The 15,346-nt window shown below is 41.1% G+C and overlaps 1 long non-coding RNA gene across 3 annotated transcripts in view; it reads left to right on the top strand.

Annotated features, from left to right (window-relative positions):
• Positions 1-12,030, top strand: part of LOC116071241 — a 28,511-nt gene extending 16,481 nt beyond the window's left edge. The window contains exons 2-3 of one of the 3 annotated variants that reach the window (XR_004110780.1): positions 4,947-5,081; positions 11,793-12,030. This is a non-coding gene — a long non-coding RNA (uncharacterized LOC116071241). Of the gene's footprint in view, positions 1-4,946; positions 5,082-7,599; positions 7,689-11,575; positions 11,635-11,792 lie in introns of those variants that run through there. The other 2 variants (XR_004110782.1, XR_004110781.1) reach the window with 2 other exon arrangements.
• The last annotated feature ends 3,316 nt before the right edge of the window (positions 12,031-15,346 follow it).

Here is a 15,346-nt window from a genome sequence, read left to right as displayed (position 1 = left end):
ATATAATGCAATATTATCAATATATTATAATAATATATTATATAAATTTATTTTATATATTCATATATAAATACATACTTATAATATATTATGTCATGTAATATTATATTACATATGAAGACATATTACATATTATATATGGTCACATATGTACATATATATGAATATACATATAAATAATATTTATGTATATGGATATGTTTCTAAATATAACTTGCTCAGTTTGCATAATCTTACTCATCCATATGCTTTCATGGCTGACCATTTGGTGTTGGATATCAGATGTGCTCTTCCATGAGGGAGACTATTCCTTCTACTCAGTATTCTATAGTTTCCTATAGATCTTTGGTAGGTTGAAGTCTTACCGGTTTTCCCCCATCTACTTTGGCACATCTATTAGTGTTGTCTTTGTTCAGCTCATGTTTAGGAAATCATATTGGTGAAACTTTATGGGTGTAGCTTCTGACCCACAAGGAAACATAATCTCAGAAAACTCTCGGATCCTCTAGCTCTTAGAAATCATTCCACACCTTCTTACACAATGAACTCTGAGACTTAGTTATAAGAACTGGGTTGTACATGTACATCGGGACCGGGTTCTGTCTCTGCATTTTGATTGGTAGTGGTTTTCTTCAATAGTTTCTGTCTCTTGCAAGGAGAAGTTTCCTTGAGGAGGGTAGATATTACACTTATCTGTGGGCATAAGGACAAACACTTAAAATGTAGCCAGGGATTGTGCTGGTTCAGTAAATTTAGTGGTTGTAGATTCTCCTTCAACATCCATGACTTCAGTGGCATTGAGTAATCAAGTAGGCTTCCAGTACTAGGTATGTTTTCCCCATTGTGGAGTAGGTCTTATGTCCACCTAGAGAACTCTTGTTTCCTACTAAGTATGCGCTCTACTATTCTACCCTTAGGGTTGTGGTGCCAGGCTAATCTCTGATGTGGTTCAAAGGTGTCATAGCGCGATACAGCTATTGGGTGCCTGCCTCCTTCCTCTGGAAGATTCCATGACGACTTCTGGTACCGTGGAATCTAGTCTGCAGGGAGTGGGCGTTGTGTTAGTTCTTGCTCAGGGATCTTTGGGTCCTGTGTGTGAAGTGCAATCTTTAGCCGTTGGGACTTATCTTTCATCTTTGGGGTAAGGGGGTGGTAACAAAGGCAATAGCAATAAGATATAAGTTTTGGGAGCGTCTAAGGCAGCCCTGACCAACAAGTGTAAAGAGGTGTTTTTATGGGCACTATTGAGTGTTTTGTTAGGTAGTCATTTGCTCTTGAGAGAATTGTTAGCTCAGAGGAGAAACGTTCATTTGATCTAGATGTGGATATTTATATACAGAATTATAGGCATTACAAGTTGTTTTAGAAAGTAGTATGATTGTGATTTTTTAGACACCCTTATCATCCTTTTAACCTCCCCCCTCCTTTTTCTGCATTTTCTCCCCTTCCTCCTCTTTAAATTCCCCCACTTTCCCTTTTCCCCCAATCAGGTCGCTTGTCCCCTGCTATTTCCTTCTGTATTTTTCCCCACTGCCTCTATTCTGATAAAGGTACTCTACTTTGCTGGTTTCTGTAGTGATTCCATCTCACATCTGAAGATTTGGAGGTAGGAGCCTCTGATGAGCAGAAGATGCAATAGTCATTTTTCTGGGTGGAGGTTACCTCACTCATTCAATATGATCTTTTACTGGTTTCACCCATTTACTTGAAAAGTTAATGATTTCTTTTTTTCCCTCTTCAGTGAAGGGTACTCCATAGTATCCGTGTACTATATTTTTGCCATAAATCCTTTGGTTGAATGGCATTTAGAATGTTTCCAGTTCTAGCTGTTGATAACAGAATAGTAGTGAACATGGCTGAGCATGTATCTGTGAAGTAGGATGTACTTTGGACATATTTCAAACAGTGGTATAAGAACGTGCCCAGAGGCATCACACAGGGAAGAAGACAATGCAGAGATAAGAATGCTTCACCAACCTGGAACAGACTTTGGGCAGTCTAGTAACAGGTGGTTTATTCCCAGTGTATTTAATTTGAAAGAAAAGTTTCTTTGTGTAACCTGGTAGGATGAAATCTCAAATCTTATTCTGATTGGCATTTCCCTAATTGCTAGGAATGATGGACATTTGTTGAGATATTTCCTAGCCATTTCCCCCTCTTTTGAGAACTAAGTCCCAGGCCCAATCTATGGACGGATATTTTTTTAACTTTCATTTTTGAGTTCTTTATGTATATTGGATATTAGTCCTCTGCCAGATATATAAATGGGAAAGTTCCCCCTACTGAGTGAATTTCCTTTTCACCTGGATGATTGTTTCTTTATGCAGATGCTCTACAATTTCGTGAAGTACCATTTATCAATTGTTGGCCTTAATTATTGGGGCAATGGAGTCATGTTCAGAAAGTCCTTTCTTATACCTGTATCATAGAAGGTATTGCTTATATTTCCCTTTGGTAGTTTCAGATTTCACGATTAGGTTGTTGAACCATTTGGAGTTAGTTTTGGAGCAAAGTGATAGAGTTCTCCTTTGATTCTTCTGCACGTGCACATCCAGGGCTTCTTAAGCACAAATAGAACATCGCTTCATTTTATGACCACATAAATCTTAGGGTTGAGACAATCTTTTTGTTTATGAGCTGTTTTATATGATTTTAAACAGCCTGAGCATTATCCTTAATATCTCATATTAAATTATTGTACCTCATACATAAGATAAATGCATAACCGATTCCTCACTCATGCATCTTTAATCAGCCTTTTTTACAAAACACTTGCAGGATGTTCAGTATGGAAGAGACTTCAGAGTCAGTGATGCAAATGGCTGTTGCCATCCACCTGCCACGAGTGTCATATGCATCCTCACCTGGGTCAGGAGCTGCCCCGTCTGCTCTGTTTCTCATCTCCCTGACTCTTCCCTCACCGCACTGCCTTACATGCGCTGTTGCTTCTTATGGATTTATTTATAGCCACATAACATCCTTGAGTCATTTCAGTTAAGTAGTAGCTATAAAAAATAAGTTGTACTGAATTGCTTCAATAAGCCTCAGCTACCTTGTGATGAAGAGAACTTTTGTCTCCATAAGTTGGTCAAATTAATGACTTAAAAATCAGTTGAGTGTGTGTTACATTGTAAGTTATACTGCTCTTTAAATTTTATTTAGAGTGAACCAAGAAAGCCCAAGGTAAGATTGCATACTTGCTGGGAATGTAAAGTTTACTCTGCAAATTACTTGGTTTGCATCTCAGAATAAATTTTATTTGTTTAACTTTTATTCTAAATAATGGGATTTTTTTGGGGGGGGAAGTGGTGTTTCAAATGCCTGTTTAAATATAGATTAAGGTAAGCAACCATGAGCTAGGTGTGTAATTTGGTGTTTAATTGCTATGTGCTTGGTCCCAGCATACAGAAAGGCAATAAAATGAAGTTGTGTAACCAAATGTCACAGTTACTGTGGGAGAAATGAAAGTAAATGCATTCATCCTCACAGGAAGGAGAGGGGACACAGAGCTTTCTCTCTGGTGTGATGCCTAGAAACCATGCATGGCTCTGAGCTCTTGAAATATGAATATTTTGAATTAAGACCTACCATGGCATAAAGTACAATCAGCTTTGAAGCTGCATGAAGAAGAAATATTAAATGCACTATCAATATAATTTTGGATAATTTTGTTGAACACTTTTGGATAACATTTCTATGGCTAGCAGTAACCACCTCACTTGCACAGCTAACTTCCTATCAGTACTGGACAGTGCTAGTGTGAGCTGAGGGATGATGCCATGGAGGCCTGGGATGGAAACACAGACCCAAGCAATTGGTGACACTTGGCTTCTCCCATGGTCCTCCTGATGCTGTAATGGTAATCCTATAATTGGTATTTGAAGCTGAGCAAACAGAGTGGTAAAGGTCTAAAGGACAGTGAGCGAATCTTGGGGACAGCAGTGGGAGGATGCTTACTGTGTTCAACACTAAGTAGCACTCTTTACAATTTTATAGTTCCCAGGGGTTGGTGTGAACTTCAGGAGCCCTTTGACTTTAGGTTTGGTCAGGCGAACAGCTTTGACCAATAAAATATAGAGGCTTTAAGAGGCGTTACCTAGGATTCATCTCTATTGACTTTACAGCAGCATGAGATGAGCAGGTAATATCTGCTATACTGGCTAGTTTTATGTTTCCTTGACACCAGCTAAAGTCACTGGAGAGGTGGGAGCCTCAAATGGGAAAATGCCTCCTTAAGATCTGATTGTAAGCAAGCCTGTAGGGTATTTTCTTAATTAGTGGTTGATGTGGGAAGGCCCAGCCTGCAGTGAGTGGGACTGCCCTAAGTCTAGTGGTCCTGTGTGCTATAAGAAAGCAGGCTGAACAACCCATAAAAGGCAAGGCAATATATAGGGCCCCCTCCATGGCCTCTGCCTCTAAATTCCTGCCTTGCTGGAGTTCTGGTCCTGACTTCCATCAGTGATGGACAGTGAGATGGAAGCATATGCCAAATAAACCTTCCCCCATCCCCCCAAATTGTTCTCACTCATGTAGTTTTATCACTGCAATAGAAACCCTCACTAAGACATCTGCCCTTCAAGCATGGGTTGGAAATTAGAGGCACATGGAACACTAGGAACCAACCCAGCTCAGCTGGACTGCATCAGAGCTCACTGGCAGACTTTGAGTAGGAGAGAGAAGGGGGTGGGAAGTGGCTTGTTGTGCAGCATCGATTCAGTCACACCTGACAATGCATGGACACGATGTCATCCCTGTCCCAACAATTCTCTGAAGACAGCAATGCTAGCCCCGCTTACCGTGAGGAACACAGGCGATCTCAACTCTAAATCCAGGTTATATTGACACCAAGAAGAAAAATTGCTCTTGTTAAACACACACTAAGTATGGGAGCGTCAATTACCACACTGCAGTGAATGTTGGATTTTGTATTTCCTCTCTTTTATCAGGTGTGGATTCTCTTCAATAAGACAGTGCATTTAAGGAAAGGAATTCTTGCCTGATATATTTGTGTTCGTGGCAACGTTGAGCTGAATACCTCAATGCAAAATCTAAAGCACCAAAATTTCTAGGAAAAAGAATAGGTAGGTAGTAGCCTACAAGATATAGGTGTACAAAGGACTTTAAGGATTGAACTCCGTTTGCCCAGAAATTAAGGACAAACTGTTGACATTTAGAAACTCAGAGGGAAATAACTTCCATGCAACAAATGAAACAATCAATTAGTGAGGGAGAAGCCCACAGAGTGGGAAAGGATTTTGCTGGCTATGCGTTTTGATAGAGGATTAATATCCAGACTATATAAATAACTCAAAAATACAAAGAATCAAGAAAATAAATGAGTTCATTAAAAAGTGGGCTATGGATCTGAGTAGAGAATTTTTAAAGAAGAAATAAAAGCATATAAAAGTAATCTCCAAGTGTTCATCACACTTAGCAATGAGAGAAATGCAAATTAGAACTTCTTTGAGATTTCCTTTCACCTCAATCAGAATGGCTAAGATTGGGAAAACAACTGATGGCAAATGCTTGCAAAGATGGGGGAGGGGAACCCTTTTGTCTCCCAGGAAAGGAAAGGTGTATAGAGGTTAATATGATAACATCTTATCAAGGAATATGTGGACAGGTCATATAACATGACTGAGGTCACCCTCACACCAGGGAGACTATGCATATTCACCAAGACTGAGCAGATATCAAACCCCTTGATTGCCAGGCCTGTATGACCTGTGCTGATGCCTCTTGCTTTTTTTTTTTTTAAGATTTATTTATTATATATAAGTACACTGTAGCTGTCTTCAGACACACCACACACCAGAAGAGGGCGTCAGATCTCATTACAGATGGTTGTAAGCCACCATGTGGTTGCTGGGATTTGAACTCAGGACCTTCAGAAGAGCAGTCAGTGCTCTTAACCTCTGAGCCATCTCTCCATCCTTGCTTTTTAGCTTTAATCTCTGTTGTCCCCTTTTAGGAGAGTCAAGGCATTTTGCGTTTTAGAGAAAGAATAGTGAGAAATTGTTACATGCCTGGCCCCAGAGTTCTCAGGAAGCACAGATTGTGAACCAGCCTATTTACCTAAAATTGCTGAACAAACGAAAAAGTAAGTTATGTGACAAAGAATGTCCCCTATGCCAGCAACACGACACTCCACTGTTAACTTTGCCTGTGGAACACCAAAATCTTTAAAGCAAAGAATTGTTTAAATTAGTAGACCGTCTTCTGATTTTCCAAATATAGAATGTTCCATCAAAATGTTGTATCAAAATTAAAGAAACAAGTCATGAATCCAAATTTATAGCCATGCTAATTTCATGTATGTTTTCATACCAGTCATACTTTATTAAATGTTTTTATTGCATACAAAGTGCTAGGTTTATTAAGGCACACGCTTGTTTCTGTTGATCCATCGTCCCCTTTTGCCTTCCTCTTGTCTCCATCGTCTGTCCCATCGTCTGTCGTACCCTTCCACTCCTACTGGTCCTGTTTCTGTTTCCATGGATACCTTCATTGTCCTTACCTCCTCCCTCAACTGCTCTTTTTGTTCTCTTTGTTCACTTGTCTAGTTTTGTACCTGATACATGCACACACATGCATCCATCAAAAGCTAGCATTTATCTATGAGAACATATTTTTTCATCTTTCAGAGTTTGGGTTATCCAACATAGTTTAATAATTCTTACAATCATTCCTGTTCTTTAAAATATTATAATTTTTTTTTTACAGCTGATTGAAATGCCATTCATCTGTTGATGAACATTTAGGCTCATCTCATTCCTTTGCTCTTTTTTTTTTGTTAGAATAGTTAGCTATTTGTATTTAATGTTGCTATTGATTACAACTAGATTTGCTTGTCATTTTACATATACTATTTTTTGTTCCTCTGTTGTTTTTTGTTGTTTTTTATTTAAGTTTTATTGTATTATGATGAGAAAAGATATAATTTCAATTTATCTGAATTGTTAACATTTAAAAACAAATTGTAAGTAAATAGAATTACATCACATTCTTCTTTCCCTTTTGTACCCCAACTCCTCCCAGAGATCCCCTTCAATACCTGCCATGCTTTTCTTTTCTTATTTTGTCAATTCTTAAAAAATTTATAAAATATTGTAACAATAAAAATGAGTATTATAAAAGTTGTTTGTTATAAAACAACAATCAATTGAACAGTCTTATGTAGATGCTTGTCTACAGCAATACTGAAAATACATATGTTTTTCTCAATATAAATTTTATATAACTCCAAACATATTAACTGTATATTTTAAAATAATACATCACTACTAGTTTTTTTTAAATGACCATAAATAAAGTCTTTTTGTTTGTTTGTTTGTTTGTTTGTTTTTGTAGAGCTGAAAATCTTGGTTCTTATTGTGGTACAAGCCGAATATAAGAACAATTTTTAGACATTGAAGTTCACTGTCACAAGGCTGTACTTCAATGACCCTCACATCACCAAAGGATTTTACCTACATAGTAGCTAAGCTAAGAGTTGAAAGTTCTGCTGCACCAAGGAATGAATTGTAGGCACAATTTTCGGATACAGATTTCCTGCTATGGTTAAAGCTATTTGACTTGAGTAATTGTCTTCATTGTCAGCCCACAGGGATCAGGTTACATTCATATAAGAAATGGTGTGTGAATTAAGATGGTCGATTCATGAAGTCATTCACCAACTGTTTCCATGAACAATGGTTCTGCTTGGAGGGTGGCACAGACATTAGGTGAGGGTAAGAATCTGGTTGATTGTCTGTGATGATTTTGAAAAGCATTCATCTCAGAGAAAGAGTAATTTGTTAGGTCCTCTTCTTCAAAATTGATACAATAGTTATAAATCAAGCAAAGCATTCAGTCTCACTCCTTTTTGTTCTCTTACAAGCAACCTCCCAAATTGTCTACATTTCTTTTGGCTGTATAAATAATTTTGAAATATGTAAGCTGTTCTGAAAACCATAGTATAGTGTAAAAACATCAAATAAGCAATCCTACTAATAGAGAGGCTGAGATAGAAGCATGATTTCAAGACCATTATGTGGTACATAGCAAGACACTGTCACAACTGTGTACAAACAAGCTGAAAGTGTATATGGATTGTTCAACATTGGTTCTATTTCTCCAATTACCAAATTAGAGACACCACTGGATGACAGCCAACAAATTTCTAATTCCACATATTTTTTAATTTCAATCAATTAGGATATGTTGGTAATATTAATTTTCATATTAAGAGATATTAAGAAAAAATAATTGTTACTTCCTGTTGATTTTGTTATTAGAAGTGGAATTATGTTTGTGTGAGTTTGTTGAAAGATTACTTTCTTGCTTCTTCTAGGGTGTAGTTTTGCTCCTTATGTTGATGTTTTCCATCTATTATCCTTTGTAGGGCTGGATTTGTGGAAAGATATTGTGTAAATTTTGTTTTGTCATGGAATATCTTGTTTTCTCCTTCTATGGTAATTGAGAGTTTTGCTGGGAATAGCCTGGGCTGGCATTTGTGTTCTTGTAGGGTCTGTATGACATCTGCCCAGGATCTTCTAGCTTTCATAGTCTCTGGTGAGAAGTCTGGTGTAATTCTGATAGGCCTGCCTTTATATGTTACTTGACCTTTTTCCCTTACTGCTTTTAAAATTCTTTCTTTGTTTAGTGCATTTGGTGTTTTGATTATTATGTGACAGGAGGAATTTCTTTTCTGGTCCAGTCTATTTGGAGTTCTGTAGGCTTCTTGTATGTTCATGGGCATCTCTTTCTTTATGTTAGGGAAGATTTCTTCTATAATTTTGTTGAAGATATTTACTGGCCCTCTAAGTTGGGAGTCTTTACTCTCTTTCTATACCTACTATCCTTAGGTTTAGTCTTCTCATTGTGTCCTGGATTTCCTCAATGTTTTTGATTAGGAGCTTTTTGCATTTTCTTTGACTATTGTGTCAATGTTTTCTATGGTATCTTCTGCCCCTGAGATTCTCTCTTCTATCTCTTGTATTCTGTTGGTGATGCTTGCATCTATGACTCCTGATCTCTTTTCTAGTTTTTCTAACTCCAGGGTTGTCTCCCTTCATGATTTCTTTATTGTTTCTAGTTCCATTGTTAGATCCTGGATGTTTTTGTTCATTTCCTTCAGCTGTTTGATTGTATTTTCTTGTAGTTCTTTAAGGGATTTTTTGTGTTTCTTCTTGAAGGGCTTCTAGCTGTTTGCCTGTGTTCTCCTGTATTTCTTTGAGGGAGTTACTTATGTCCTTCTTAAAGTCCTCTATCATCCTCATGAGAAGTGATTTTAGATCTGAATCTTGCTTTTCTTGTGTGATGGTGTGTCCAGGACTTGCTATGGTGGGAGAATTGGGTTCTGATGATGGCACGTAACCTTGGTTTCTGTTGCTTATGTTCTTATGATTGCCTACCACCATCTGGTTATCTCTAGTGCTACCTGCTCTGGCTAAATCTTACTGGAGCCTGTCCTTCCTGTGATCCTGGTTGTGTCAGAATTCCTCACAGTCAAGCTGTCTCTGTGATCCTGTGATTCTGGGATCCTGTGATCCTGTGATCCTGGGCCTGTTAGAGTAGTAGAGCTTCCTCTGGGTATTATGGGACTCACTGAAGAGTTTGTGCTCAAGGTCTGCTCAGGTTGCCCGTCTATACAGACCAGAAAGAACCTGTGCCACTGTAATGGTGGGGTTCCTGTATGCCTGTGTCCCGCTGGTCTCAGTTACTCCCATTGTTGGGACAGATGTTGTGTCCTCTTCACCTCTGATCTTATTATCATTCCTTTGCTCTTATTAATGCTAAGGCATTAAATATGGGTCAGCAAATATTTCTCTTGTAAGATAAGAAGTCCTTTGGGCACGTGCCCAGGTAGAACTGGATTACATGCTAGTACTAATTTTAATATTTGGAGAAACCACCAAGTTGATTTATCTTAATGGCTCTGCTGCACTATACCCCAGCTAGCAGCAAATAAGTTTTACCTTTCTCTGCATCCTCACCAAGCTACTGCCTCTTCTTCCTCTTCCTCTTCCCCTTCCCTTTCCCCTTCCCCTTCCCCTTCCCCTTCCCCTTCCTCTTCCTCTTCCTCTTCCTCTTCCTCTTCCTCTTCTTCTTCTTCTTCTTCTTCTTCTTCTTCTTCTTGTTCTTGTTCTTGTTCTTCTTCTTCTTCTTCTTCTTCTTCTTCTTCTTGGTCTTGTTCTTCTTGTTCTTGTTCTTCCTCTTCCCCTTTCTCTTCCCCTTCCCCATCCTCTTCCTCTTCCTGTTCTTTCTCCTCCTCCTCTTCCACCTCCTCCTCTTGTCTATTTTCATGATAATAGCCATCCTTCCTGGGGTGAGATGGAATCTCAGAGTAATTCCATCTCATTCCATCTGCTTCTCTTTTGAACATGACAACAAGCCCTGAGAGACACTTCCTGATGCTCCTTCTTGGGTTTCTGTCTTATGCTTTCTATTTCCCCATATGGACTCTGCTTAGCCTTGTGTTTGTCAAGTAGGCCTGCCAGCTAAAGTCTGCCAGCATATATTCTGAAACTGTTCAGTTCCCTGTGCATTGTTGAAGAAGAGAGTGATCAGGTATGGAATTCTTGATTAGGGAGATTTTTTGCTAATTTGCCTTTATTACCTTAAGCATGTCATGTCTCTTCCACATGAAACACTGACTGTTAATCTTCCAAAGCAGGTGATATTTGCACCCATGCACTTCAGCCATGGGTCTTTTCTTTTTGAGAAAAAAGTGTTGAGGTAAAGATGAGACAGGCAGATAAAAAGATCAACTGATAATGAAGTCCATAGGCCTAAAGGAACTTCAGAAGCCACTGTCCATTCATTTTGAGTAGCATGTGGGAATGTATTCTAAAGTTCTCTTGACATAAATAACTTTTAAGATTCCAAGTGCTAACCCTGAGTCAGCAGCAGATAAAGCAGATTGGGTTATCAGGGTTTATTTCCTTCTGCTTTGTAGCTTAAACTTAATCTGTTTAAGGGCATCCAGTTGGAGTTTGCACAGCCAGGGAATACTTGTGGCATTTTTTTCTCCCTTAACCAGAACCGTAGCAGACATCAGTAATCAACAATGGCATCGTCCTGTCAAAATCTTATTTAGTTCTAGAATCCTTCTCTGAACACATCCTCATTTCCCCTAAGTGCTTATCTCTAAAGTGAAGAGAAGACCCCCCTTGCCTCACCCCACCCTAGGCCTCTCTATTGCTTCCCCTACTATGCAATGCAAGCGGGAGGTGGTACCTATTTCAGTTCCAGGCTCCTCCTTCCTCATCACACCATCTGTCATTACCAAAGCTCTGCAGGCTGATTGAGAAGAACCCAGGAATCAAAGGGAGAGGTTGTTTGCAATCAGACAACCTCATTGTATTTTCAAATCAAATAATGTCTGCTCACCTTTGAAATGAGAGAGAGAAAGAGAGAGAGAGAGAGAGAGAGAGAGAGAGGGAGAGAGAGAGAGAGAGAGGGAGAGGGAGAGGGAGAGGGAGAGAGAGGAAAGGAAGCAGCAAGCAGAGGGTTGAATTCAAGTGTGTGGTTTTACACAGAAACTTTGATTTCATTTTTTTTCCAGAAAGATTCAGAGAAGAGAGTTGACAGGTTCTGTAACTTCTAACACTGACCATGTCCTCGGGCATCTATCTGGTGGCACGTTCGGAGGTGACACGGGACTGATAGCTACATATTTCTAAATCTGCTCCCATTGGGGGCAGTGGTGGGGATGTAGTGGGGAAATAGAGCAGGGGAAGAATGAGTAAGTACTGCAGATAAGACAGTTGGTGCTCGGGCATCAGCGTCAGAGCTTTGCCTTTTGACAGGAAGAAGAGATGGAAGCGAGTACCACGGGAGTGAGGATCTTGCACTCCAGCATTTGCAGCTCAGGAGAAGGAAGGCCACAATGGGGACCACACAAGAACAGATTGGGAGAAGAGATGTTGAACAGTATCCTTCTTGATTTTGAAGTCCACATCCTTTGCTTTCTACTTTGTGAACTGCCAAAACAGTAGCATATATCTGAAACCTTCAATTTCATTTCTTAAACGTCCTAAAACATTCCCGGAACAAACTTTTCATGCAGCAAATATTTTGTCTTAGCTAAGAGGTGCATTTCAGTTGACCTAGAGCATCCACTCATATTTTAGATATGGAGAACAAGGTTATAGCAGCCAACATTTGCGCCACGTCACATGTCACAAGGTGAGTTGGCAGTTGGCCTGATAGCCTGTCTCTTCTGGACTCTTTCTCTTGGCCACAGGGAGTACAAATAGTGAGTGACTATTTGCTTGGCCCTGGTCTACCCCACCCCCACCCCACAGTGACCTGGCTTAGCACTGAGAGTGTGGTGGAGAGCCGATTCACAGTGTTCAGCCAAGCATTGCACCGTGGCTGAGAAAGGCAGGGAGAAGACATTATCACCCTCGGGTTTCCCTTGGTGCACATTCTCTGAGCACTGACTCTCCATGCTGTTCCAAAGCATCAATGCCATAGTGTGTTCACAAGTGTCCTACAACTAAAGTCTGAAAAATCCCTCACTGGCCTACCCAGTGGGGACACTCAGGACTATGGAAATCTAAGCCTTTCCCTCCGTGACCTTGCGTGGTCATTGATTTTGTAGAAGCAGAGGCTAATATATTTAAAGGAAATCACCTTTCCCCACCTTGAAACAGAAGCATAAATCCCGCTGGCGCTCCCTCCCATTTCTTTGTAATAATGGCTTTCGCACACTGTCCCCTCAGCAGTCAGTCCAACACTGGGGAGCCTGCCTGAAGACAGCCCAGAGAAGAGATGCTGCAGCTGAACAATTACCTGCAGATAATTGTCTGGAATTTGTTCCCGAAGGGAATTAGCTCTAGCTGTGGGTGGGAACCTGTAACCAAAGGTGTGGGAAGCAGTTGCGTCTTCTACTTAGGTCTCTGATGGTACCTGGGGGGACAATCAAAGATAGACAGAACCAGAAAAGCACTCAGATGAGCAACTGGGCGATGGGGGGAGAGAGGCAGAATCCAGAATGTGGAGGACTGAGCAGAGCCCGGAATTCCTTATGCTAATGATGAGTGGCATTCACTGTACTTGTGAGTCCACAGACACTTTAGTGTCTGCAAGAGGGAAGAAATAATAATACATCCTGAGTGGGGAGAGGTGACCTTGAGACTTTGATGGCTTTGATGGCATGTTTGAAACGGAAGCTCTAGATAGCTATGTATTTTAATCCATATGACATGGTTTGTCAGAACTGCCATTCATTCTGGTGAGATGTGCTGAGCATGGTTGAGAATTAGGGGTGCTGAGTCATCAGGCAAAGCTGCTATGAGAAAGTGAGATTGGAACTGAGGATAGAGCTCATACAAGATGTCCAAACCTTATGTGGCATGGTAGCAGCCGCTGCCCTCCTTGAGATGTATGCATGGACACTGCACCAGAGAAGGACTTTTCCTGGAGTCGTCTTTTCTCCCCGAGGAAAGTGTCCCAGGTGGCTCAGTATCCAACCTGATCGATCCTCTTCCTGCCTTGCATGCTGATGCAGTGTCTGAGGAGGAAGCCAACTTTTTCTATGCAGAGAAGAGGGATGCCTCTACAGATGAAGCAAGACATGCAAAGCAAGCTTGAGCCTAGTTGTCTGTTATTCACCTATGAACAATCTGCCTCGGGACTTTCTGAAAGGGGAAAAGCATGTACCCCCCCCCCCTTTGTTTAAGACAGGGCAGTGAGAAGGGTCGCTTCTGTCCAGGCAAATGAAATACCAATTAAGATGAAAATCAGGATCCGGACACAGAACACAGAAAGATAAGGAAATGCACAGTGTACTGTCTCAACAAGTCCCCTTGTTGTTTCCTTCTGTGCCCGCAGAAGTTTACCTTCAAGATGTTTTACCAACTTGAATATCTGTGCTCCGTTCAGGAGCCTACTACCAGAGAAGGGAATATGTAAGTGATTCCCTTCTGGGGCTGGGTGCTTGGGCTCCTGTGCTTTCTTCTAACTGTGGCTGGTATCCGGCCAAAGCACACCATCTCTCTCCTTCCTCAGCCCTTCAGAAGAGCCTCTGAAGGTCTCCAGTAGCAGTTAAGGCATCAGCAGTCCTTAGCAGACCTGAGGAGAGGCTCTTGTGCCATAAGGCCGGAGCACAAGAAGAAGATCTTACGGAAATACATATACAATCTCCCCTGCGAACAACTGTAAGGGGACCGTGGGGGGAACGGAAAACACACAAACCATACCATAACGCCATTATGCCAGTCCCTTCGACCTCAAGTAGATCAGGCCGGAGGACAGCCAGGCTCTCAGTTGGAACACGGAAGCTTTTGTTCCTGCTGATGGGCTATGCTCCACCTAGGGGAGTGACTTATGATACCTATGACTTTTAATCTTCAATGAGTGAGTTTATTAAGCACGTAGCAAGTAAAAGAACACACTTCATTCAACTAGCTGACATAGAGTGAAACTCATCAAATCAGGTGCACACTGCATGCAACAGAAAAGAGAAGGGCCCTGCAAAGACAGGCATGATGGGGCCCTGCAGAAGCAGCCATGTAACCGTTTCCGGCTAAGATTTTGGGTAGAGCAGACCCAACTGTCTCCATGGAAGAATTGCTCCATCTTGCATCCTCAGGGGGGACATCCTTAGACCATGGGATAAGCAATCGTAACCTCTATTGGAAAGGGTTTGGCTGGTTTCAAGGATACGATGGTTTGAAGAGCCTTGGCTGTTTTCTGTTTTCCATCCTTCTACAGGAAGGAGGCAGCCTACTGCAGGACAAGGAGAAGTATGTAAGAGTTTCCTTCTGTCTACATCCTTGTCATCAGAACTTCCCCCATCCCCCTTTTTTTGGTCACAAACCTGTGTCTCCCTCTATCCTCAAGTCTCTAGGCCCTGTGAATTAAATGAAGCCATTGAGTGCACTTTCTTCTGTACTAGCCACTGCCTACTGAGGACATTTCTCTGTTCGCATCCTTGGAAGAGTAGGAACGAGAAGGAGCACAGAGACATCTTGGTAATTCACTGGAGTCCTATAGTGAACCAGGAGCCATGAGAAGAGCTGTATCAACCACACCTTGTGTGGTAAAGATGCGTTCTCAGTGTGCAGGGGTTGACCTGAGTCGGGAAGACTCGTGAGGGGTGGGAGGAGAAAGAAAAGTAGGATTAGGTAGAAAATAGAAAACAAGCTTGGCATGGAAGCATTTGCACCAGCGTCTGTAGGCTAGAGAGAGTGGGGAAGGGCTGTGGGATGGGGGCACGAGGAGCTGTGGAATAGTTACCCAGGGGCACAGTCTCAGGTCCCTATGAAAAGGGCCTCAATTCAGCCGGAAAATGGGAAGGAAAGAGAAAAACGAGGCAGGGACAGAGAGACTGAGGAGGAAGAGGAGAAGAAAGGGG

Source organism: Mastomys coucha, unplaced genomic scaffold, assembly GCF_008632895.1.
Source record: "Mastomys coucha isolate ucsf_1 unplaced genomic scaffold, UCSF_Mcou_1 pScaffold22, whole genome shotgun sequence".
NCBI lineage: Eukaryota > Metazoa > Chordata > Mammalia > Rodentia > Muridae > Mastomys > Mastomys coucha.
This window is presented reverse-complemented; position numbering and strand designations above follow the sequence as displayed.